General features: G+C 41.9%; 1 long non-coding RNA gene across 1 annotated transcript; it reads left to right on the top strand.

Annotated features, from left to right (window-relative positions):
- Positions 1 to 2,193: 2,193 nt before the first annotated feature.
- On the top strand, positions 2,194 to 5,448 carry LOC134970023 (uncharacterized). Its single transcript, XR_010189617.1, has 3 exons — positions 2,194 to 2,273; positions 3,567 to 4,139; positions 5,269 to 5,448. It is a non-coding gene; the product is annotated as an uncharacterized LOC134970023 (long non-coding RNA).
- The last annotated feature ends 18,466 nt before the right edge of the window (positions 5,449 to 23,914 follow it).

Here is a 23,914-nt window from a genome sequence, read left to right as displayed (position 1 = left end):
AGTGTCGTTGGCCTGTGTTGGAGCTTGTTTGTTGGAAGTGTCTGTATGCTGTTTTTGACTGTCATTTGTGTTCTCTTGTAGGATTTTTTTTTTTGGTGAGAAAAACCAATTTTGTCTTCATTTTTGGGTGTGGTCCACAAAAACAAGACTTTATTTCTTTAGGAGCAGGTAAGTGTCGTTGGCCTGTGTTGGAGCTTGTTTGTTGGAAGTGTCTGTATGCTGTTTTTGACTGTCATTTGTGTTCTCTTGTAGGATTTTTTTTTTTGGTGAGAAAAACCAATTTTGTCTTCATTTTTGGGTGTGGTCCACAAAAACAAGACTTTATTTCTTTAGGAGCAGGTAAGTGTCCTTGGCCTGTGTTGGTGCTTGTTTGTGTTTGTTAAATTTTTTTTTTTTTTTTTTTTGTAAAGTTTGCTAAACAAAGTGTTTGGGTTTTCCAGGATTGATCTGCAAAGTAGTGTTTGTCTTTCCTGGACTAGGTACTAAATTTCTTATTTTTTTGGTTTTTTTTTTTATAAAGTTTTTTTGCATTAATATATGTTTTTTATATCCAAATATTAAATTTAGTTTTATTTGCTTTTTATTTTTGCATTTTGGACATGAATTCAACACAGAAAAAATGTACGCTCCTGCAGTAAGTTGACACCACAATTGTAAAAACAGTTATTGTGTAAAATTTTGGAAAACTTTGAATTATTTTTTTTTTACATTTCTTAACATTCTCTCCAAAAAGTGTGTGATGTCAATACATATTGCGGCAGAAGCCCTACCTCCCCAACCCACGCCAGCACTCCCACCCCAACCGCCAGCCCCACAACCACAGCCGGCTCCTCATCAACCAAGGCAACGGAGGCGTGCTAGGCCACCAATTTTCAGAACCCGTGTCATACTTTTTGGGATGCCAGATGATGTGGTGGTGCGTAGATACCGGCTGCCACCACATCTAATCCTAGACACTCTCTCCATAATAGAGAGTGATCTGGAGTCTGAAATTCGGTATCCTACAGCAATACCACCATTGACACAATTCCTTGCAGTGTTACATTTTTTGGCCACAGGATCATTCCAGCATGTTGTTGGAGACCTGGTTGGCATGTCGCAGGGCCAGTTCAGTAAGGTCCTGCGACGTGTCTGCCAGGCTTTCATCAAGCGTGTTAAGCAATTTATTGCTATGCCTTTGGATGTTGGTGCCCTAGATGTGGTGAAGCGGCAATTTGCGGAAGGTGGTAGTCGCTTCCCACATGTTATTGGGGTTGTGGATGGCACACATGTTGCTATTCAGCCACCAAGACATAATGAAGAAATTTATAGAAACAGGAAACTGTTTCATTCTCTGAATGTAATGGTTGTTTGTGGGCCATCCCTCCAGATCCTTTCCCTGAACGCAAAGTTTACAGGAAGTTCCCATGATGCGTATGTCATTAGACAATCAGGGATATGGCAGAGATTAAGATCAAGTCAACGACCAGACATGTGGTTATTGGGTGAGTTGTTGCTCAAATATTTTAGTTACAAACTTACAAAAATATATGAAATTTGTGATCTAAAATTTTGCTTTTATTCCAACAGGAGACCGTGGATATCCTTGCACCCCCTGGCTCATGACTCCTTACCGTAATCCCAGGCCAGGACCACAGATGGCATTTAACTCCGCGCTTACTGCCACTAGGCAGCTGGTGGAGCGCACAATTGGTGTCCTGAAAGGGCGCTTTCGTGTGCTCCACCGCACGGGTGGCGACATCATGTATTCGCCGGAGATGGCAAGTAAAATAGTGGTCCTGTGCGCAATACTCCATAATATCGCGGTAAGGAGTAGTGTCGAGCTTCCTCAGGCAGAGGAATTGCCTGATGAGGAGCCAGGGGTTGTGCCACGCTTCGGTGGGGGGAGTGTGACACGGAGGGGGAGCCAAGTGAGGGCAAGAATTGTAGCAGAACATTTCAGGTATAGTGTTTTTAACATTTATATTTGCACAAATAATACAACCCAGTATGCTTATGTATTTTTAAACATGATTGCATTTAGTATGTTCTTGTAAAGTGATTGGGTAATGCTGTTGTTGTGTTGGAATGGTTTTTTCTTTTTAAACACAAAAAACAAAAACACGTTAAGCTGACAATGTTTATGTAATAATTTAAATACTGTAATGATAATAAATAGTGTCCTTATTTATTTTATATCCTCAAATCCTGATTATGTAAACAAACACACAAACAAATGATCCTCAATGTTTGACACTTTGTGACTGTCCAGCTGAATGATCACACGACCTGTGGTGAGTACACAGATATGTTTAGTAATTTTCAGTAAAGTCTGTGTCTCTGTGTGTTTATTCTAATTGTTTCTAACAAACATTTTCGCTTCTGCTAAGGCGAATTTCCGCTCGTGCAAAATAACACTCTGCTCTTCACAGCATTGCAAAGATCAATAAAGTTATTAGAAATGACATATTTTTGGCCAATCACATGCTAACAGACACTATAAATATATGCCCAAATAAGGAAAACGCCATTGCCATGATGCGTGCAGCACCGTTCTCCAGGCGGGAGCTCCGCGTGCTGGTAGCGGTGATGGACCGCCGCGTAGGCCGCGTTGGGCGCTTCATCCCCAATCGGGTGAAGCGCGAGGCCTACGCGGAGGTCCGCCGCCTGCTGCGGACTCGCGTCCGCAGCAGGCGGACAATCATCCAGCTCGAGAGGCGATGGAGTGATCTCCGCAGGCGGACTCCAGATTTGTTGGCGGAGATCCGCCAGCAAATCCGTGCTCTCCATACCCGAAGTAAGTTACATTACATAAGATTTTTTGCTTAAAATGTGATAATGCTTGATCTTCCCAATTTTGAACAAAAGGTTTTTTGTAAACCATTGTGCAAAACCATGTGCACTGCAGGGGAAGCATATGTAACATGTGCAGAGTGAGTAAGATTTGGGTGGGGTGTGTTAAAGCATCTCAATAATTTGCTGTGTTTAAATTAAACAGCCTGTATTTTCCATGCCCATAATTGAAAAAGTCCACCAAATCTAACTCTCTCTGCACATGTTATATATGCAACCCCTGCAGAGCACATGCTTTTGGACAATTGCAAACTAAATTCCAGCTGTAATCCCCTTTGAATTACCTACATTTTACAGTAAGTGGTAGGCTAATTGCAACCTTCAGTCTCCTTTTTAGGAAATTAGGTCAGTGTGTGTGGTTAGGGGAAACAGTACTGACTGTAGTAAAGTGACACGAAACAAGTGCATGTTTCCAAGAAATAAGAAGCAGCCAGGAAACTGGTCCAAAATACTTGATAAGTGCTGGCTATATAATAAGGGCCCTTGAATAGTAATCTGGTGATGTTGCCTAGACAAATCACTATGACTCAATGGACTAGATTAAGGAATGAGCTTCAAAGTTAAAGTTTGGCTTCATTTTGTTTGCTATGGCCAACATGAAGAGGATCTTAACATGTTTGATTTTCTATTTTAAATTTTTTTAAAAAAAAACATGTAACATAACATTTATATTTAAAAATCAATACTATGTAATTTGGCATGATTAAAAAATGTGGACAATATTTTCATTCTAGGACAACAACAACGGCACAACTCCCCACCCCCTTCCCCTTCCCACTCCCCCTCCCCTTCTCACTCCCCCTCCCCTTCTCACTCCCCCTCCCCTTCTCACTCCCCCTCCCCTTCACACTCCCCCTCAGCTTTCCAGTCCCCCTCATCTTCACAGTCCCCCTCAGCTTCCCAGTCCCCCTCAGCTTCCCTGGCCCACTCCACTTTCCATTCCCCTTCTCACCACACCTCTCCATCTCTTTCTGGGACCCCTTCTCCTCCTTCCCATACCCCTTCTCCTTCCACTTCGACATCCCCATCTGAACCCCCCTCACCCTCTATTGCTTTAAATTTCTCTCCGCCCCCCTCGCCCTCTCAATCAGACCCCCCCTCTGAAATTGCGGCACTAATCCAGCCTCCTTCCCCCATCCAGCCTCCTGCCCCAATCCCTCCTCCTTCCCCAATCCCTCCTCCTTCCCCAATCCCTCCTCCTTCCCCCATCCAGCCGCCTTCCCCCATCCAGGCAACATCCCCACCAAGTGAATGGGCAGAGGAAGCCCCTGCAGAACATTCCGGGAGTCTGGATGTTTCCGAGGAAAGTAAGTTTATTTAAATTTTCTACAATAAGATTACCCACTTACACTTACAATGCCAAAACATGCAGTGTTGTACTGTTTGAATTCTTGGACCCTGGAAAAATATTTAAACATTTCATCATGGTGTACATGTTGCCTTTACATATTTGTGAGTGTCATTATATGTACAGTGTGTATGTGTGCAATGTTTTGTGTGTCCACTCTAGGTTGACACTCATTAGGTAGCCAGGGTTGCCAGGACAACAGGGTTTATATGTGTTACTTTTTCAGTGAAACAGTTAGACCTGAGTGGAGTTTAGTATGTTGTTTGCCTTTTACACTTGGGCCTGTGTAGTCTGAATATTTACACTTACAAATCACATGCTTCACTTTGTTATGCAGGCTAATGACACACTGTTTTTTTGTGTGAAAGTTACATTCTCAAAATTAATAATTGTTCGAGTCAAACATGTTTCCACTTATTTAGTAAGGGCAGCTTTCAGGGAGTGTGGGAATGCTATGATATGTTGGGCTGCTGAAGATGTGTTTATGCAGTGTGATGATGCAGGACCAACCCCCTAAAAATTAAAAAAAAAATAAACAACAAATGGGAATGAATGCCAACATGGTGTCACATTGACGAAGATGGTAGTTATCTTTAACATGGGATGTCGGACATAGCAACCAATAAGATTATACTTAAAAAATTGGGAGCCACTTCTACAATATAATAATCATATTTTGGCTTGATTGATATGGGCAACGTTCCATCTTAAATATAACTCACATAGTAGTAAATGTAACACATGGTCTGGAACACTTTAAAATCTGAAAAAAAGGCTGAGCAGGCTTGTGTGTTCTGCTAATGATTGTACCATAAAACAGCCAGGATGTAGTAACTTTGCCATTAAAGCAGACCTGTCCAAACTGCGGCACTCCAACTGTTGAGAAACTACACATCCCAGCATGCCCTCACACAGCTTTGCCATTCCCTGACCACAAAACTGTGTAAAGGCATGCTGGTATATGTAGTTTCACAACAGCTGGAGTCCAGCAGTTTGTACATGCCAGCATTTAAGTGTGCTTTGCGCCTTGCTTGGCTAATAAGTAATGTAATTAAGTTATTAATGTTTGTGTTGCATCTTAATTTCAGATGTTGCAGTTGGAGATCCCACAAGTTTTGCAGGGATTCTAAACACCATGCGCCAACACCTGCAAGCAATGCTGGATTGTGTGGACCATTTGGAAAAATTTGCATAATTTAGAATATTTGATTTACCAAAAAAACAAAAAAAAACAAAAAAAAATAAAAAAAAAGTTGTTTAAAGTTAACCGGGTGTTGTGTTTCTTAATGCAAAAAAGGATCAGCAGATTTGCAGGTAGAATTTTTATGACAAAAAAATTACACACATCTAACGTTACATTTTGACCCAAAAAAAAAGGATAATATTGTGTTAAGAAACATGTAAACACCTTCATTCACAAACAACACCTTTAAAAATTAAAAAAGTGAAGAAAAAAAAAAAAAATTTACACTTTGACATGTTGATGGGCAATTATGGCAACAAAGTGTTAATCTGGTTTTGTTCACAGACTTAATTGTTTTTGAACATTAACAATCAAAACACTAATTGGGTTCGTAATTGAAAAGGGCTTGTGGTCTTTAAAAGGAAAGGTGTAATTGCACTTAATAGTCCAAAAAAACATTTTTGTGCGTTTTACCTTAAAAGTGTGCACTTTTACGCCAAACTTTGTAAATATACTCAAACTTAGTATTTTTACGATTAAGTATGTGTTATTGCGATGATTTCGCAATGCTGCGATGGTTTTGCATTACTGCGATGTCATTTGGCGTACGCCCACTTTGTGTAATACTGCGTGCGAATTTGCAAAAATACGTTGAGGGCGGAAGTTCGCAAAATTACTACATTAACGCAACTTTGCGAATATGTTGTGCGTCCGAAAAACTTAGCGATCAACTCGGAATGAGGGCCATTATTTCTCGACTGTTTGTGTTTACTGTCTCATTGTCAATCCTGATTGCTTTGACAGTTTATGCTGATTCACCGTGCACCATGATTGATTGACTTTTATACGAATACTACTTACCTTTTATGCTTCTTGTACCTTTGTACCTGTTATTCTGTTATACTGAAAACCCTCAATAAAACAGATTTATAAAAAAGAGAAGAAAAGATTCCTTTCAATCATCATGTAAGCATTAGCATACATTGAAGCTACGTGTGATCCCATAAAAATAATTACGTTCAAGTACCAATTGTAATAAAGTCAGAAAAAAATTCACATCTGTTCCCTTATATAGGATGTTATCATTCACCAACAAATTCACTGCCTTGAGACCTCCATCATGGGGTATGCTTGTGTACAAACTGGATATATCCAGTGTACACATCCAAACACCATCTGGTACCTCCCCTAATGACTTAAGGTTAATTAGCAGATCCGTAGTATCCTTAAGATACAGTATGTGTCTCCCGCCTGCACACATGGTTGTCAGTGGAAGACTAATAATTTTGAGATGTTACAATATAAAGACTCTCTGCCCGAGACTATCGATCTCCCAGGTGGGTTACACATATCTTTGTGGATCTTAGGCAGTGTGTAAAACAAATTTACCCTTGGTTCATTCATTTTCAAAAATGCACACATATCCACATCAATAACACCTTCTGTTACTGCTTTATCCAAAATGTTATCAATTTCTACTTAAATTTATCAGTTGGATCTCTTGACAACAATTCATATACAGTCGCCACTTTTAGTTGTGAATATATCTCATTCGTTTATTTATCTATATCCATCACAACTACACCCCCCCCCCCTTTATCTGCTGATCTTATAATGAGATTGTTGTTATTACTCAGTTCCTTTAATATATATATATATATATATATATATACGAACATGGAGGCGCGGCACTCAGCTTCTCAGCAAGAAAAGAGACGGACAAAAATTGCCAATGTCAACGTTTCAATGTGTATTCACATTTTCGTCAGGACAAAGAATAAAACAAAATCACATACCTTTATAGCCAAACACCATGTGCACTGCAGCCATGGGGAACGGGACCAAACACCCGCCCCCTAGTCGCCTGATGCTGACGTCATCCATAGATGACTGTTCAGACGTGATTACCATCTCACCATCACCATAGTTACTAGAAAACAAAGCACGTAATACAATGACTAGACTGTGATATGTAGATTCAGAGTAATTTTGGGATATCTATTACTTCAAGCTAGTACCGCTAATAAGCGATCATATAATGCAAAAATAAGTAATAAAATAAACAGGTAATGAGATAAAAAACTGTCACGGGCAAACTAATGAGGGACATGCATGCTGCCGATAAAGAACTTAGTTATCTTAGGGCCGCGTAAGCGATGTTCTCATTCAAACCTCTAGGGCTAATAACATCTAACCGGTGTATCCACTCAGCTTCTCGCCTCAATAGTTTTAACCCCCTGTTGCCACCTCGGATATCAGCTGGGATCATGTCTATCATCCTATAACGTAAAGTATTCAGCTGATGCTTGTATTCCAAAAAATGTCTCGCGACAGGCTGGTCGCTTTTACCAGTGAGAAGGGCAGCTCTAATGGCTGCCCGATGCTGTCCCATCCGAACTTTGAATTTACAAATGGTTTTGCCAATATAGCAAAGGCCACAAGGGCATAATATCTGATAAATTACATAAGTAGAATTACAGTTAAAGTAATATCTAATTTTATAAATTTTGCCTGAATGTGGATGAGAAAACGTGTCACCTGTCAGCATAAATTGGCAGGTGACACAGGTGCATCTAAAACAACCCATTCTGTTATTATCCATGAAGGTGGAAAGTATACCTTTTTTTGGGAAATTGGAATTTGTTTTAACAAGGATGTCTCTGAGGTTACGTCCTCTTTTGTAACAGGGCATAAGTTGACGCTGGCTAATTTACGTTATAGGATGATAGACATGATCCCAGCTGATATCCGAGGTGGCAACAGGGGGTTAAAACTATTGAGGCGAGAAGCTGAGTGGATACACCGGTTAGATGTTATTAGCCCTAGAGGTTTGAATGAGAACATCGCTTATGCGGCCCTAAGATAACTAAGTTCTTTATCGGCAGCATGCATGTCCCTCATTCGTTTGCCCGTGACAGTTTTTTATCTCATTACCTGTTTATTTTATTACTTATTTTTGCATTATATGATCGCTTATTAACGGTACTAGCTTGAAGTAATAGATATCCCAAAATTACTCTGAATCTACATATCACAGTCTAGTCATTGTATTACGTGCTTTGTTTTTTGGTAACTATGGTGATGGTGAGATGGTAATCACGTCTGAACAGTCATCTATGGATGACGTCAGCATCAGGCGACTAGGGGGCGGGTGTTTGGCCCCGTTCCCCATGGCTGCAGTGCACATGGTGTTTGGCTATAAAGGTATGTGATTTTGTTTTATTCTTTGTCCTGACGAAAATGTGAATGCACATTAAAACGTTGACATTGGCAATTTTTGTCCGTCTCTTTTCTTGCTGAGAAGCTGAGTGCCGCGCCTCCATGTTCGTTTATCTAATACTAGCGAGGGCACCGGCGCCTTTTGTTCATATCACTATGGAGTGCCAGACCCCGGAGCAAACTATATATATATATATATATATATATATATATATGAAAAACATAAATTCCCAAGTGCGCTAAAGTGGAATGTAATTACACAATTCTTCCAGCGTTAATTTCGTCGGAATGTAGACTGGAGGATGTTTGAATCTGGGGACCTGTAACAGATACCCCTCACCAAATAGTCACCCAAACAAGAGGCCAACAGGCCAATTAGTAAAAAGTTATTTTAATAACGTATGATTGAACATATGAATTTTTATACAGTTCAAAGTATAAAATTGTGTAAATAAAATACAACCAAAAAAATACACAACCAACACATTTGTAAGATGGATTCTAGATACTCCCTCACCTTTTACAAGGTGCGAGCTCGAAAGGGAGTATCTTCACAAACTAGGGTGCGATTTTCTGACTGACAAACCCAACGCGTTTCATCTTATCGACTTCATCAGGGGTAACTTGATTGGGGAAAAATCAAAATAATGTTCTATTTGAGAAAAACTGCTATTGTCAAATAGGGATATTATATATATGTGGTATGTAAAAAGTACCTACCGAATATAGAAAAAAGGGCTAATTTGCTCTCGATGAATTTATGTAAAAGATAATGACCTAAAATATGAATATAAATAACACATTCTTAGATGTGTTTATTAGGTGGAACTACTAAAACATTATTATTAATATTATTATTGTTACAGATGGTAGCGGGACATACCTCAAATCTAAAACTAATCAAAATCTCCTATATTGGGACTTAGTAGATGGAGCTCTTATATCAGGGCTCCTGACTGGAGCTTGAATGATGTTCCTTCTTAGATGTATAATCTGTTAAAAAAAATGGTGTTTTGTGTAAACTACCTAATGGGAAGAAGAAAGAAATGTGGACCAATTTTTAAATGGTTTACCACCTATTAAATTCTATTAATTAATCCTGAGAAATAACATACCTTAAAACTAGTGAGACATAGTTCCTTGTAGAGACGCCTAAGGAAACTATTGATTATAGTCTTTCTTAGGAGTGCTGACAACCATATGTCGGCGTTTTTGCAAACTGCCTAAAAACAAAAAATTATGTTTATGTAAAAATACCTGTTTATGTGATTTAATAATCATATGGTCAAGGCAAGCCGAGTCTGCTATAAGCATACCTAAAGTGTGGTGTCCAACTCTTATTATCAAGACTAGTCTACACCGAGCATGCTGTTATGTGTCTTTCTAGAGATTTATTGGCATGTTTCTCTATATATGTTTTTTGGGATCATATTGAATAGATAATAGAAAGTTCAAGGTACCATCATGTATCCTCCCCTTATAGGAAGTTTGGAAACAACTATATGTCTACAGTATATTCCCCATAATCTTTATAATAGGTCTTAATATAGTGTACCTCCAATCTAATACATAATTCACTTCACTCTTTATTCAACATAGAGTATAATACAATTAATTCAACACACATATATATTCCATCACAGTTTGATACATAGTTAAACCACAATAGTTCACGGTCCGTATCATGGGACATAATTTAATACATTGCACACTGTAAGTAGGTAACTTTAAAGACGCACAATTTTTCACACTAGTTTAATCACAGTAACTCACGGTCCCTATTATGGGGCTTGTTATAATTCATATTTTACTCTCCATCATATTTTAAAGCTTAATATGGTAGTTATTAATTAAATAAACATATTTTTTTTCACCCTATCAAACTAAAAAAACACACACATTCATCACAAAAATCAATATAACTCTATTAGTCACATATACACATTAATACATAATTTAAGAACTTAGGAGTGATCAATTAATAAAGTTCCTGGCCATCAAAAATGCTCCTTAGAGGGTAAATAAGTGATTTCATTATAAACTTCATGCCACTAAATGAGTTTATATTAAAGTAAAGTATGTTTCTCATAATGCTCTCTGAATGGCAGATAAGTAGACACACTATAAATTAAATTATAAAAATTCTTGTCACTTAATTAATTTCCTTTAATGCTCTCTGAATGGCAGATAAGTAGATACGTATATATTAAATTTCCAATTGTGAATATACTGTTTAAATGACAGAATATTGGACCTCAGTTTTTACAAAGAGTACTAGTGCGGAGGGAAGCCTACAGACGATGTTTTGTCTGTGGGCTCGGCTGGCTGATACTAGAGGTTGCTAGGAGACCATGACACGCTTTGCGCCATAGGCAAACAGACAATGGAGACCACGTGGGGGTGCGCATCAGGGTGTACGTGTCGCGTCATGTGCCCATGATGCGCCACGCACAGAGATTCAATCTGAGCCGGCCCACCCAGTATTAGTGACGCGTTACGCGTCAGAGTGAAAACTATGTGCCCCATGACGCGTTGTGCGTCAGAGGGGAGGTGCGGCCCGCGGGAGAACTTGCGCCAATAAGGCAGCCTTCTCTCTGACGCTACCCACGGAGTAAATTAATAAGTAGGTGGAGTTAATGAATAAGTAGGTGGAACGCATATTGGAACGCATACCGGGAGCATGCTCTTCCGGTCAGGTGTAAGCAATTTAGCCCCTTTCAATGTGGATAAAAGTCCATCTAGTTTATAAATTAAGTGTTAAATATACTTCAAGCAGACACTTCCACCTAAAGATCCCTATAGAGGAAAAGTGTGGACTTTTAATATAGTTCGTATCTTCATTCAGGTTGATATGATTTTCAGAGTCACTTTTAATTAAAGGAAGTGATGTAGGTGTGCAAGTAGCTTATATAGCAGCTGCAGCAATCACTGCCTCATTTTGTGACTTCCACATACAGCTAAATCTCTCCCAGGGTGAGTTCACACATCATTTCTGTTTGTTTCATTTTTTTAAGGCTTTAATTAGTAATTATGAATGTAATTCTCTTGCTGGTTTATCACCTATAAACGTTATGGCTGTTGTTATCAACTTTACTGCTAGAACTGTGTTTCTTATAAACAGTAATAATGTTTCTATTTTTTTAAAAGACCTACTCCGTGAAACTTATTGGATATAGGTGGTCATTCCGAGTTGTTCGCTCTGTAAATTTTTTCGCATCGCAGCGATTTTCCGCTTAGTGCGCATGCGCAATGTTTGCACTGCGACTGCGCCAAGTAAATTTGCTATGCAGTTAGGTATTTTACTCACGGCTTTTTCTTCGTTCAGGCGATCGGAATGTGATTGACAGGAAGTGGGTGTTTCTGGGCGGAAACAGGCCGTTTTATGGGTGTGTGTGAAAAAGCGCTACCGTTTCTGGGAAAAACGCGGGAGTGGCTGGAGAAACGGAGGAGTGTCTGGACGAACGCTGGGTGTGTTTGTGACGTCAAACCAGGAACGACAAGCACTGAACTGATCGCAGATGCCGAGTAAGTCTGGAGCTACTCTGAAACTGCTAAGAGGTGTGTAATCGCAATTTTGAGAATCTTTCGTTCGCAATTTTAAGAAGCTAAGATTCACTCCCAGTAGGCGGCAGCTTAGCGTGTGCAAAGCTGCTAAAAGCAGTTTGCGAGCGAACAACTCGGAATGAGGGCCATAGTTACTATTCTTACTGCTGGAACTGTGTTTCTTGCAAATAGTGATGTTTCTATTTTTTTAAAGGATTTATTTTGTGAGACTTATTGTAAGCTGTTATTATTCTTGTTGCTAGAACTGTGCTTTTTGTAAACAATGACAATGTTTTCATTTTTCTGAAAAGATTTATTCTGTGAGACCTATTGATGAAGTCGTATCATTTATATCTTTGTGATTGTCAAACCAGCCACATAATTCTTGGTATGTACACTTATATATATTTGTAAGTGATTTTCAGTGACTGACACCTTCCACTAAAAATTAAGGGGGTCATTCCGAGTTGTTCGCTCTGTAAATTTCATCGCATCGCAGCGATTTTCCGCTTAGTGCGCATGCGCAATGTTCGCACTGCGACTGCGCCAAGTAAATTTGCTATGAAGTTAGGTATTTTACTCACGGCTTTTTCTTCGTTCAGGCGATCGTAATGTGATTGACAGGAAGTGGGTGTTTCTGGGCGGAAACAGGCCGTTTTATGGGCGTGTGAGAAAAAACGCTACCGTTTCTGGGAAAAACGCGGGAGTGGCTGGAGAAACGGAGGAGTGGCTGGGCGAACGCTGGGTGTGTTTGTGACGTCAAACCAGGAACGACAAGCTCTGAACTGACCGCAGATGCCGAGTAAGTCTGGAGCTACTCAGAAACTGCACAGAGATGTCTTTTCGCAATATTGCGAATCTTTCGTTCGCAATTTTACTATGCTAAGATTCACTCCCAGTAGGCGTAGGCTTAGCGTGTGCAAAGCTGCTAAAAACGGCTTGCGAGCGAACAACTCGGAATGACCCCCTAAAATTGATCATTTTACATGAGTCAACATCTGCATCAGAAATAGTCTTGATTATAAGAGTTGGACACCACACTTTAGGTATGATTATTGCAGACTCGGCTTGACCATATGATTATTAAATCACATAAACAGGTATTTTTACATAAACAACATCATTTTTTGTTTTTAGGCAGTTTGCAAAAACGCCGACATATGGTTGTCAGCACTCCTAAGAAAGACTATAATCAATAGTTTCCTTAGGCGGCTCTACAAGGAACTATGGCCCTCATTCCGAGTTGTTCGCTCGCAAGCTGCTTTTAGCAGCTTTGCACACGCTAAGCCGCCGCCTACTGGGAGTGAATCTTAGCATACTAAAAATGCGAACGAAAGATTAGACACTTCTTAGCAGTTTCTGAGTAGCTCCAAACTTACTCGGCATCTGCGATCAGTTCAGTGCTTGTCGTTCCTGGTTTGACGTCACAAACACACCCAGCGTTCGCCCAGACACTCCTCCGTTTCTCCAGCCACTCCCGCGTTTTTCCCAGAAACGGTAGCGTTTTTTCGCACACACCCATAAAACGGCCTGTTTCCGCCCAGAAACACCCACTTCCTGTCAATCACATTACGATCACCAGAACAAAGAAAAAACCTCGTAATGCCGTGAGTAAATTACCTAACTGCAAAGCAAATTTACTTGGCGCAGTCGCACTGCGGACATTGCGCATGCGCATTAGTGGCTAATCGCTCCGTTGCGAAAAAATAATAACGAGCGAACAACTCGGAATGACCACCTATGTCTCACTAGTTTTAAGGTATGTTATTTCTCAGGATCAATTAATAGAATTTAATAGGTGGTAAACCATTTAAAAATTGGTCCACATTTCTTTCTTCTTCCCATTAGGTAGTTTACACAAAACACCATTCAGCTGCCCCATGTGTCACTCCAGCCAACACCCTCCTGTCACTCCTGCCAGCACCCTCCTGTGTTACTCCAGCTAGCTCACTCATGTGTCACTCCCGCTACAGCCCTTCTATGTAACTCTAGCCAGATTCCCATGAATCACTCCTGCCAGTACGCTCCTGTGTCACTCCAGTCAGCTCTCCCATGTCTCACTACTGCATACTTGCCTACCCTCCCGGAATGGTCGGGAGGCTCCCGAAAATCGGGTGACCCTCCCGGCCCCCCGGAAGAGCAGGCAAGTCTCCCGACCTCAGGGGTCACCCCCTGCTCGGCTGCATAGTCACCCCCCCCCCCCCCCCCCCCGCTGTATAATGCCAGTAATTGCTGCATTACACAGTGGGGGGCGTGGCTTACATGAAGCAATCCAGCAGCCACGCCCCTGTCCCACCTCTGGTCTGCCCCCATCCCGCCTCTGGTCCACCCCTGTCCCACCTCCAGCCCGCCCCCCTCATTACTTCACCTCACTGCCCATCTCACTGCCCGCCCCCCTGCTGAGCCGACCGGCTGCTCTCTCCCGGGGAGAGCAGCCCAAAAGTCGGCAACTATGCACTACTGCCAGTACCCTCCTGTGTCACTCCAGTCAGCTCTCCCATGTCTCACTACTGCCAGTACCCTCCTGTGTCACTCCAGTCAGCTACCCCGTGTGTCACTCCAGCCAGCTCACCCTTGTCACTCCAGCCCATCCTCATGTGTCGCTAAAGCCCCCACAACTCATGCCATTGCAGCAGCCCCTTATGTGTCCTATGTTTGCCAGTGTGTGTCTCACCTCTAGTATCTGGCTTCCTCAGTTCTCAGTGCCTGTAGTGCTGCTGTGTGTCTGGCTGGAGTGCAGAGGTTTCTGGATCTATTGTGGTCATGTGATTTTGAGTTTTGGGGAACCACATTTGAATAAAGAAAGAGCCGCATGCGGCTCAAGAGCCACTGGTTGGCCACTGCTGTACTAATCCATAGGCCCCTAATTTATAATGTAATCATTTGCATATTATTTATTATCTGCAGCCCTGCTTAACGATCCTGTGGCCATGGCCACGAGACTGATTACCGCCATTATAGCTATCCCCACAGGAGCTGCTGAACTGCGCTTCTTCCAGATTCTAACAAAATGAGTGTGAATGACAGGACATAGCTCCGTCGTGATGAAACGCATTAGATGTTATCTGCTGGTTAGCTGTTATCAGTTCAGATAAGGTATCCAGCTTTTATTCATTGTACATGCAATATTGTATGTTTTTACTGATATATTTGTAAGCAGCATTACGCTATGTGTTCTTGTTTATATTTAATTCAATTTATGATATGGAGCCATAAATAAAAAGGCATAAATTCCTGTGACTACTTGTGAAATCCTATTGGAAATCAGTGAAACTCAATTTTCTCATATTTTGGAACAGGTTCATTTTTATTTATTTTTCTCAACTGGTGTTTTCACTTGTTACTACACTAGGGGGCGCCCTTGTCTCATCTATTTTTCAGAAACTGTGGAAGTTCTTCTTAGTGTAAAATATGGTGATTAGATTTGCCCTCCCTTACATGTGTATTGTCCTATGCACATAACTGGCACTCCAATTTTTGATGTTTTGAACATTTGAAGCATAAAATTATAATTTGACACTTCACTATAGTTTTTTAGTGTATACTTTTACAGGCAGCACGGATGGTGTAATGGTTAGCATTACTGCCTCACAGCACTGAGGTCATGGGTTTGATTACCACCATTGCCCTGTGTGGAGTTATATATTCTCCCCGTACTTGTGTGGGTTTCCTCTGGGTACTCCGGTTTTCTCCCACAATCCAAAAATATACTGGTAGGTTAATTGGCTCTAGTGGTGCAAGTAGAAAAAATGTCTTAGAGGTACTGTGTGCAAGGTGTGCGTGCCAAAAAATGGGTGTGTCCAAATGCCACATGGGGCGTGGTCAATGAAAATGGGGGCAAGATACACATATGGGGGAGGGGCAGATACAAATATGACCCCAATAGTGCCAGATACACGTTGCCCCCAGTGCCAGATACACATTGCTTCACTGTGCCAGATACACAAATGCCCACAGAGTGCCAGATATATATTGCCTCACAGTGCCAGATACACAAATGCCCCCAGAGTGTCAGATATACATTGCCTCACAGTGCCAGATACACAAATGCCCCCAGAGTGCCAGATACACATTACCTCACAGTGCCAGATACACAAATGCCCCCAGAGTGTCAGATATACATTGCCTCACAGTGCCAGATATACAAATTCCCCCCACTGTGTCAGATATACATTGACCCCCAGTGCCAGATACAGAAATGTGCCCCCAGTGCCAGATATGCCCCCAGTGCCAGATACAGAAATGCCCCCAGTGCCAGATACACATGTCCCCCAAGTGCCAGATATGCCCTCAGTGTCAGATATGCCCCCAGTGCCAGATACACATGTCCCCGCAGTGCCAGATATGGCCACAGTGCCAGATACACATGTCCCCCATTGCCAGATATGCCATCAGTGCCAGATACACATGTCCCCCCCCCAGTGCCAGATATGCCCCCAGTGCCAGATACACATGCCCTCACCAGTGCCAGATATGCCCCCAGTGCTAGGTACACATGTACCCCCAGTGCCAGATATGCCACCAGTGCCAGATACACATGCCCCTCCCCCAGTGCCAGATATGCCCCCCGGTGCCAGATACACATGTCCCCCAGTGCCAGATATGCCCTCAGTGTCAGATATGCCCCCAGTGCCAGATACACATGTCCGCCGCAGTGCCAGATACGCCCCCAGTGCCAGATACACATGTCCCCCCAGTGCCAGATATGTCCCCAGTGCCAGATATGCCCCCAGTGCCAGATACACATGTCCCCCCAGAGCCAGATATGCCCCCAGTGCCAGATATGCTCCCAGTGCCAGGTATACAAGCCCCCCTCCCCCTGCTGCTCACCGTTGCTGCTGTTGTGTGTGTGTGTGTGTGTGTGTGTGTGTGTGTGTGTGTGTGGGGATGAGAGCGCAGCCTGCGCCTCTCCTGCCCCTCAGTCTCCGGCGGGTGCAGGTGTCTTAGTTCAATTCAGCGCTGATCCTTGAGTCAATCAAAGCTCGCAGTCTGGCAGCCTTCGGTCCGCGAGCTCTGATTGGCTCACGGGTGGTGCTGAATTGTACGAAGACACTGAGGGGCAGGAGAGGCGCAGGCTGCGCTCTCTTCTCCTCACATCAGCGGCGGTCAGCAGCGGAGGGAGGGACGGAGCGTCGGCGACCCGTTGGCGTGGGTACGGCGTACCCACGGCTAAATTCTTAAGGGTACGCCGTACCAACCAATACCCGCACACTTGCACCACTGATTAGCTCCCAACAAAATTAACCCTAGCGTGAATATGTGTGCGTGTAAATGTGGTAGGGAATATAGGGGTCTATTTACTAAGCCTTGGATGGAGATAAAGTGGACGGAGATAAATGACCAGCCAATCAGCTCCTAACTGCAGTGTTACAGACTGGGTTTGAAAAATGACAGGAATTGGTTGGCTGGTTCTTTATCTCCATCCAAGGCTTAGTAAATAGACCCCATGGATTGTAAGTTCCACTGCGGCAGGGACTGATGTGAATGGCCAAAATATTCTCTGTAAAGCGCTGCGGTATATGTGTGCGCTATATAAATAACTGGTATACTATAATCTAATATGCATGTGCACATACACAAGTGAAACAATATACAATAATATATAAAGAAATAAAATGTATTTAGAAAATAAAAAGAAATGGACCGTGTTAATGGCTAACACCAATGTATCCAGCCTACACTGTTTCCAACCCGCATTGTATTCCACACTGTATCCAACCAGTAATTTATCCCACACTGCATCTGACCCGCACTGTATCCAACCCACACAGTATCCAACCAGCACTGTATCCAACCCACACTGTATCCAACCTGCACTGTATCCAACCCACACTGTATCCAACCTGCACTGTATCCAACCCACACTGAATCCAACCCACACTGTATCCAACCTGCACTGTATCCCGCAATGTATCCAACCCACACAGTATCCAACCAGCACTGTATCCAACCCACACAGTATCCAATCTGCACTGTATCCCGCAATGTATCCAACCCACACAGTATCCTGCACTGTATCCAACCTGTTATGTATCCCACACTGTATCCAACCCACACTGTTTAGCCAGCCAGTCTTTGGCCAATATTGGTGAACTGTGAGGTGGTTAAAATTCAGTGGAAATGACTGGAAATTAATGTTATTGAGATTAATAATACTCTAGGACAAACAAAGGCCCACATTAAGTGATTTTAGCATATTTTGACAATTTTTGAAAAAAACAAACAAATCCAAAATCGTCCGACAAATCAGAACCAAATCCAAATCCTTAAAAAATAGCCTGGCGCACATCCCTAGTATATAATGTGCCATGCTCAGACAACAGCATCATAGAAATATGTCACTCATAAAAGTCATCCTTCTGCTATTACTACATAGATTAGAAAGAATAAGAAGCAATAATGAACATCAAGTAGAACAGCAAAAGGTGCGATGCTCTGTGCTTCAGCCCATTTGAATATTAAAGCTATGCCAGCATTCCCCTTCCCAACGAGTATTCCCCTTGGCAATGGGCATGGATCTCAGAGCATAAAACCATTGGTAACAAGCATGACACTCGGCTCATGAAACCTCTGGCAACAAGCATGACACCCAGCGCTTGAAACCCCTGGCAACGAGCATGACACCCAGCGCATGGAACCCCTGGCAATGAGCATGACACCCAGCGCATGAAACCCCTGGCAATGAGCATGACACCCAGCACATGAAATGCCTGGCAAAAAGTATGACACCCAGTGCATGAAACCCCTGGCAATGAGCATAACACCCAGCGCATGGAACCCCTGGCAACAAGCATGACACCCAGCACATGAAACACCTGGCAACAAGTATGACACCCAGCGCATGAAATCCCTGGCAACGAGCTTGACACCCAGCGCATGGAACCCCTGGCAACAAGCATGACACCCAGCACATGAAACACCTGGCAATGACTATGACACCCAGTGCATGAAACCCCTGGCAATGAGCATGACACCCAGTGCGTAAAACTGCTGGCATCGAGCAGGTAATTTATAACTAATTCAAAGCTTTACTGTAGGGTGTGATGTTAGTGTATTAGAATGCTTAACATTTGTAGACACCCGCTTACTAATCTGTTTAAGCCTGAATCTTCAGTGATTGTCCCTAGGACCAGGGGTATGCTGGGAAGTGGGTGGTCCAGTGTGCAGTGTGTCTGGAGTTGGTGATTGAATAAACAGCACAGCAGTGAACTCACATGTTTCTGTATCCTTATGACTGGATTTACAAACACATGAACAAAACATGGTGTCAGAAGAAGTTTAACTTGGACTGCTAGTGCTCTCAGAGTGTGAAAGAATCCTGCAGCAGTCTGTAAGGCTGTGATACTCAGTGTCTGCAAAGCCTGCCGTGTGCTCCTCTCTTCAAACAGTGAGTAACCATGGATAAGCTAGCTCCTCCAACCGGCATGCTGATGTCTGGTAACTTGTCTGAAAACTGGAAAAGATTTAAGCAAAGGTTTAATATATATCTTGCTGCATGTGGAGCTGATACAGAGGCTGACAAAACGAAGGCATCCATTTTCCTCCATGTGATAGGAGAGGATGTGCTGGACATTTATAATAGTTTTCAGTTTGATGAGGGGCAGAATATGGTGCTATCTTCTATAATGCAAAAGTTTGAAGATTACTTTGTGCCAAGGAAAAATGTGACATATGAAAGATATAAGTTATTCACATGTGATCAGAAGTCTGGAGATGGATTTGATCAGTATGTTACAGAGCTGCAATCACTCAGTAAAACCTGTGGTTTGGTGATTTAAAGGATTCACTGATTAGAGATCTTATTGTCTGTGGAATACCTGATAATGGACTCAGAGAGAGACTGCTGAGAGAGCAAGACCTAACACTAGAAAAGGCAGTGACTATGTGCAGATCTGCAGAAATAACTAGATTTCAAGCCAAAAAGTTACACAAGGAAGTTGATTCTGCTGTCCATGTAGTGCAGAAAACAGAGCTAAGCAAACCTCCATTCTCAAGAATGAAGCAGTCTAAGCCACAGTCTAATAAGGAAATGTGTAGTAGATGTGAAAATGCTCACAATCCTAAAATGTGCCCTGCTTATGGTAAAACCTGCATGAAATGTGGTAGACTTAATCACTTTGCCAAATGTTGTAAAATGAAAAGGGAAACAACCAATGTGCATGCTGTTAAACAAACAGAGGAATTCTTTGTGGATTGCATTGAACTTTGCAGTGCAGATAAGAAAGAATGGATTGTCCCTTTAACTGTGAACGAGATTGTCATTCCCTTTAAGCTTGATACTGGCGCGCAGGTGAATTTAATATCGTTTAAAGACTATAAGACTTTTAGAGTAAAACCTAAAATTCATCCAGCCAAAGTGAAAGTTACAGGGTACACTGGGGAGTAAATTCCTGTGAAAGGTACATGCTTAGTGACACTGAAATATAAGGGACAACAGTTTAAAACATCTCTACTGATTGTGGATAAAAATGTGCAACTGATTCTAGGATTAAGTTCCTGTGAGAAACTAGGCTTGCTAAAGAAAGTTTTTATGCTGACATCACAAGTAGAAGATGACTGCAAATCGATGTTTACAGAATACAGAAACTTGTTTGAAGGTCTAGGTTGTTTGCCTGGAGAGCATAAAATAAATATAGACACGCAAGTTTCTACAGTGATACACCCCTGTAGAAAAGTGCCGTTTGCGCCGAGAGAAAAACTGAAACAAGAGTTAAATCGCATGGAAGCCTTGGGTGTGATACAGAAAGTTGATGAGCCTACTGAATGGGTAAGCTCCTTAGTAATTGTTGAAAAGAAAAATGGACAACTCAGAATATGTCTAGACCCCAGAGATTTAAACAAAGCTATTAAACGAGAACATTTCAAACTACCAACCAGAGATGAAATCATGTCGCAATTTGCGGGAGCAAAATGGTTCAGTAAATTGGACGCATCTTCAGGATTCTGGCAAATGAAGCTAGATGAGGCCAGCTCAAAGCTTTGTACATTTAATACACCAGAAGGTCGATACAGATTTCTTCGACTACCATATGGAATATTGTCTGCTCCAGAAGTATATCACAAAAAGATACACATGATTTTTTAACATATTCCAGGTGATGAAACAATGATGGATGACATTATTGTCTGGGGATCTACAAAGGAAGAACATGATACTAGATTGAGACAAGTAATGGAACTCGTCAAGAAAGTGAATCTAAAGCTAAACAAGGACAAATGTGAATTTGGCGTGAATACACTTACCTTTATGGGCGACGTGGTCTCGGATCAAGGTGTAAAACCAGACCCAAGGAAAATATTAGCCATAGTGAACACGGAACGTCCTAACAACAAAGACGACGTCCGAAGATTCCTAGGAATGATTACTTACTTAGGAAAGTTTATTTCTCAACTCTCTGAACGAACAGCCTCTCTTAGATGGTTGTTGGACAAAGATAACGATTGGATGTGTTCACATGAACAAGAAGAAAGTTGGCAAAACTTGAAACAGATCATTACAGAGCAACTAGTGCTAAAATCCTTTGATCCTGCGAAAAGAATAAGAATTATAGCAGATGCTTCGCAATTTGGCCTAGGCTCAGTGCTGTTACAAGAACATGAGGATACATGGCAACCAGTAATCTATGCATCAAGAGCACTGAGAAGTGCTGAAACAAGGTATGCTCAGATAGAAAAAGAACTTCTAGCGATCACATATGCATGTGAGCGATTTCATCAGTTTGTGTATGGTCAAACATTTTCAGTGGAAACTGACCACAAGCCATTGGTAGCTATCATGACTAAATCATTACATGACTGTCCCATGAGAATTCCACAAATGCTTATCAGACTACAGAAATATGATGTACACTTGCTGTACTGTCCCGGCAAATACATGTACATTGCTGATACACTTTCTCGTGCAGTGGACAAAAGTGAAGGTTCCAAAAGTCTGATGGATGAAGAGATAGAAGCCTATGTTAATTTGATCGTAGCTTCTCTACCAGTGTCTCTTGCAAGACAAGAACAGATTAGGAAAGAAACTGAGACAGATGACACAATGAAAGTGTTGAAAGATATCATTCTGAAAGGTTGGCCAGCAGAAAAACATGCGTGCCCGCTGTCTATCCATGATTATTGGATGTACCGCAGTGACCTTACAGTTGTCGATGGTATTATTTACAAAGGCAATAGGTTTGTAATACCTGTATGACAAAGAAAAACTATGCTGTGCAAGATACATGAAGGCCACTTAGGAGAAGAAAAATGTAAGCGGAGAGTGCGTGAATTTATGTATTGGCCAAGAATGAACTAAGACATAGCACAGACTACAGCTACATGTGAATTATGTCTTGAGTATAGACCGAAACAACAAGTCGTGCCACTGAGTCTTCATGCAGTGCCAGAGAGACCGTACCAGAAAGTTGGCGCAGATTTGTTTGATTGTAATGGGAAAACGTACATTGTCGTGACTGATTATTACTCTAACTAACCTGAGGTGAAGACACTACATACTATTACCAGTATAGCCATAATCAATTGCATGAAGTCAATCTTTGCAAGGCATGGTGTTCCTATGGAAGTGTTCACTGTCAATGGTCCTCAGATTTCCAGTGCTGAATTTAGACAATTTGCTGATGAGTGGGAATTTGTCCATACTACGTCAAGTCCCCACTATCCACGCTCAAATGGTTTGGTGGAAAGTTCAGTAAAAACTGTAAAGAGTCTCATGAAAAAAGCTGAAGAAGGTAAAGAAGATTTCTACAAAAGTGTTTTAATCTACCGCAGTACACCTTTACAGAATGGACTTTCTCCTGCACAAATGCTGATGGGAAGGAGGATTAGAGTAAATCTCCTGATACATGAACTGCTTAATACACATAACTCAGCGTTGGTCAGACTGAGCAAGGAACGTCAAAAGGCGAAACAGAAACTGTTCCATGACAGACGAACAAAAAGCTTATCTGATCTAAAATCGGGTGACCAAGTCCATCTCAGAGATCACGAGAAAGGTATTTGGGTGCAGTAAGGTATTGTGCAAGCACAAGTAGCACCAAGATCTTATACTATATGTACAGAGCGTGGAATGGAAGTAAGAAGAAATCGGGTGGATTTAAGATCTCATCCTAACCATAATGAAGACAACATGACTGAAGAATACCATTCATCTGACATGTATGATGATCCTGATAATGGTGAACCAACCACGATTCTAGAAAGGTCCAACATGGTCGATGAAACACAGACTGTGTATGAAAGGCCCAAAAGGGAAATACGCAGACTTGAGAGACTCATTGAAACGTGTTAGATGATGTTCTTAATATGACATTGTTAATTGTTGCATTGAAGCGTACAGGGCTTATCTTTAAAGAAAAGAGGATGTTATGTTAGTGTATTAGAATGCTTAATATTTGTAGACACTCCCTTACTAATCTGTGTAAGCCTGAATCTTCAGTGATGGTCCCTAGGACTAGGGGGATGCTGGGAAGGGGGTGGTCCAGTGTGCAGTGTGTCTGGAGTTGGTGATGGAATAAACAGCACAGCAGTGAACTCACGTGTTTCTGTATCCTTATGACTGGATTTACAAACACATGAACAAAACATAGGGCATAATTTATCACGGACATTGTGGTGTATGGCATAATATGGTGCAGGGGGCATAATATGGTGCAAGGTGGCATTACCGTGTGGGGCTTAATATGCTGGAATGTTTTTTTATTCCTGTGGTGGCCAAGGTCTGTTGTTGCAGGGTCAAAAACTGGGGCAGTCTTTCCCTGCGAGACCATGCCCATTTAGTGGGACCACACCCA

The sequence above is a fragment of the Pseudophryne corroboree genome, chromosome 11 (genome assembly GCF_028390025.1).
Source record: "Pseudophryne corroboree isolate aPseCor3 chromosome 11, aPseCor3.hap2, whole genome shotgun sequence".
Taxonomy (NCBI): Eukaryota; Metazoa; Chordata; class Amphibia; order Anura; family Myobatrachidae; genus Pseudophryne; species Pseudophryne corroboree.
Note: the sequence above shows the minus strand (reverse complement) of the source record. Positions and strands in the feature narration are given on the sequence as shown.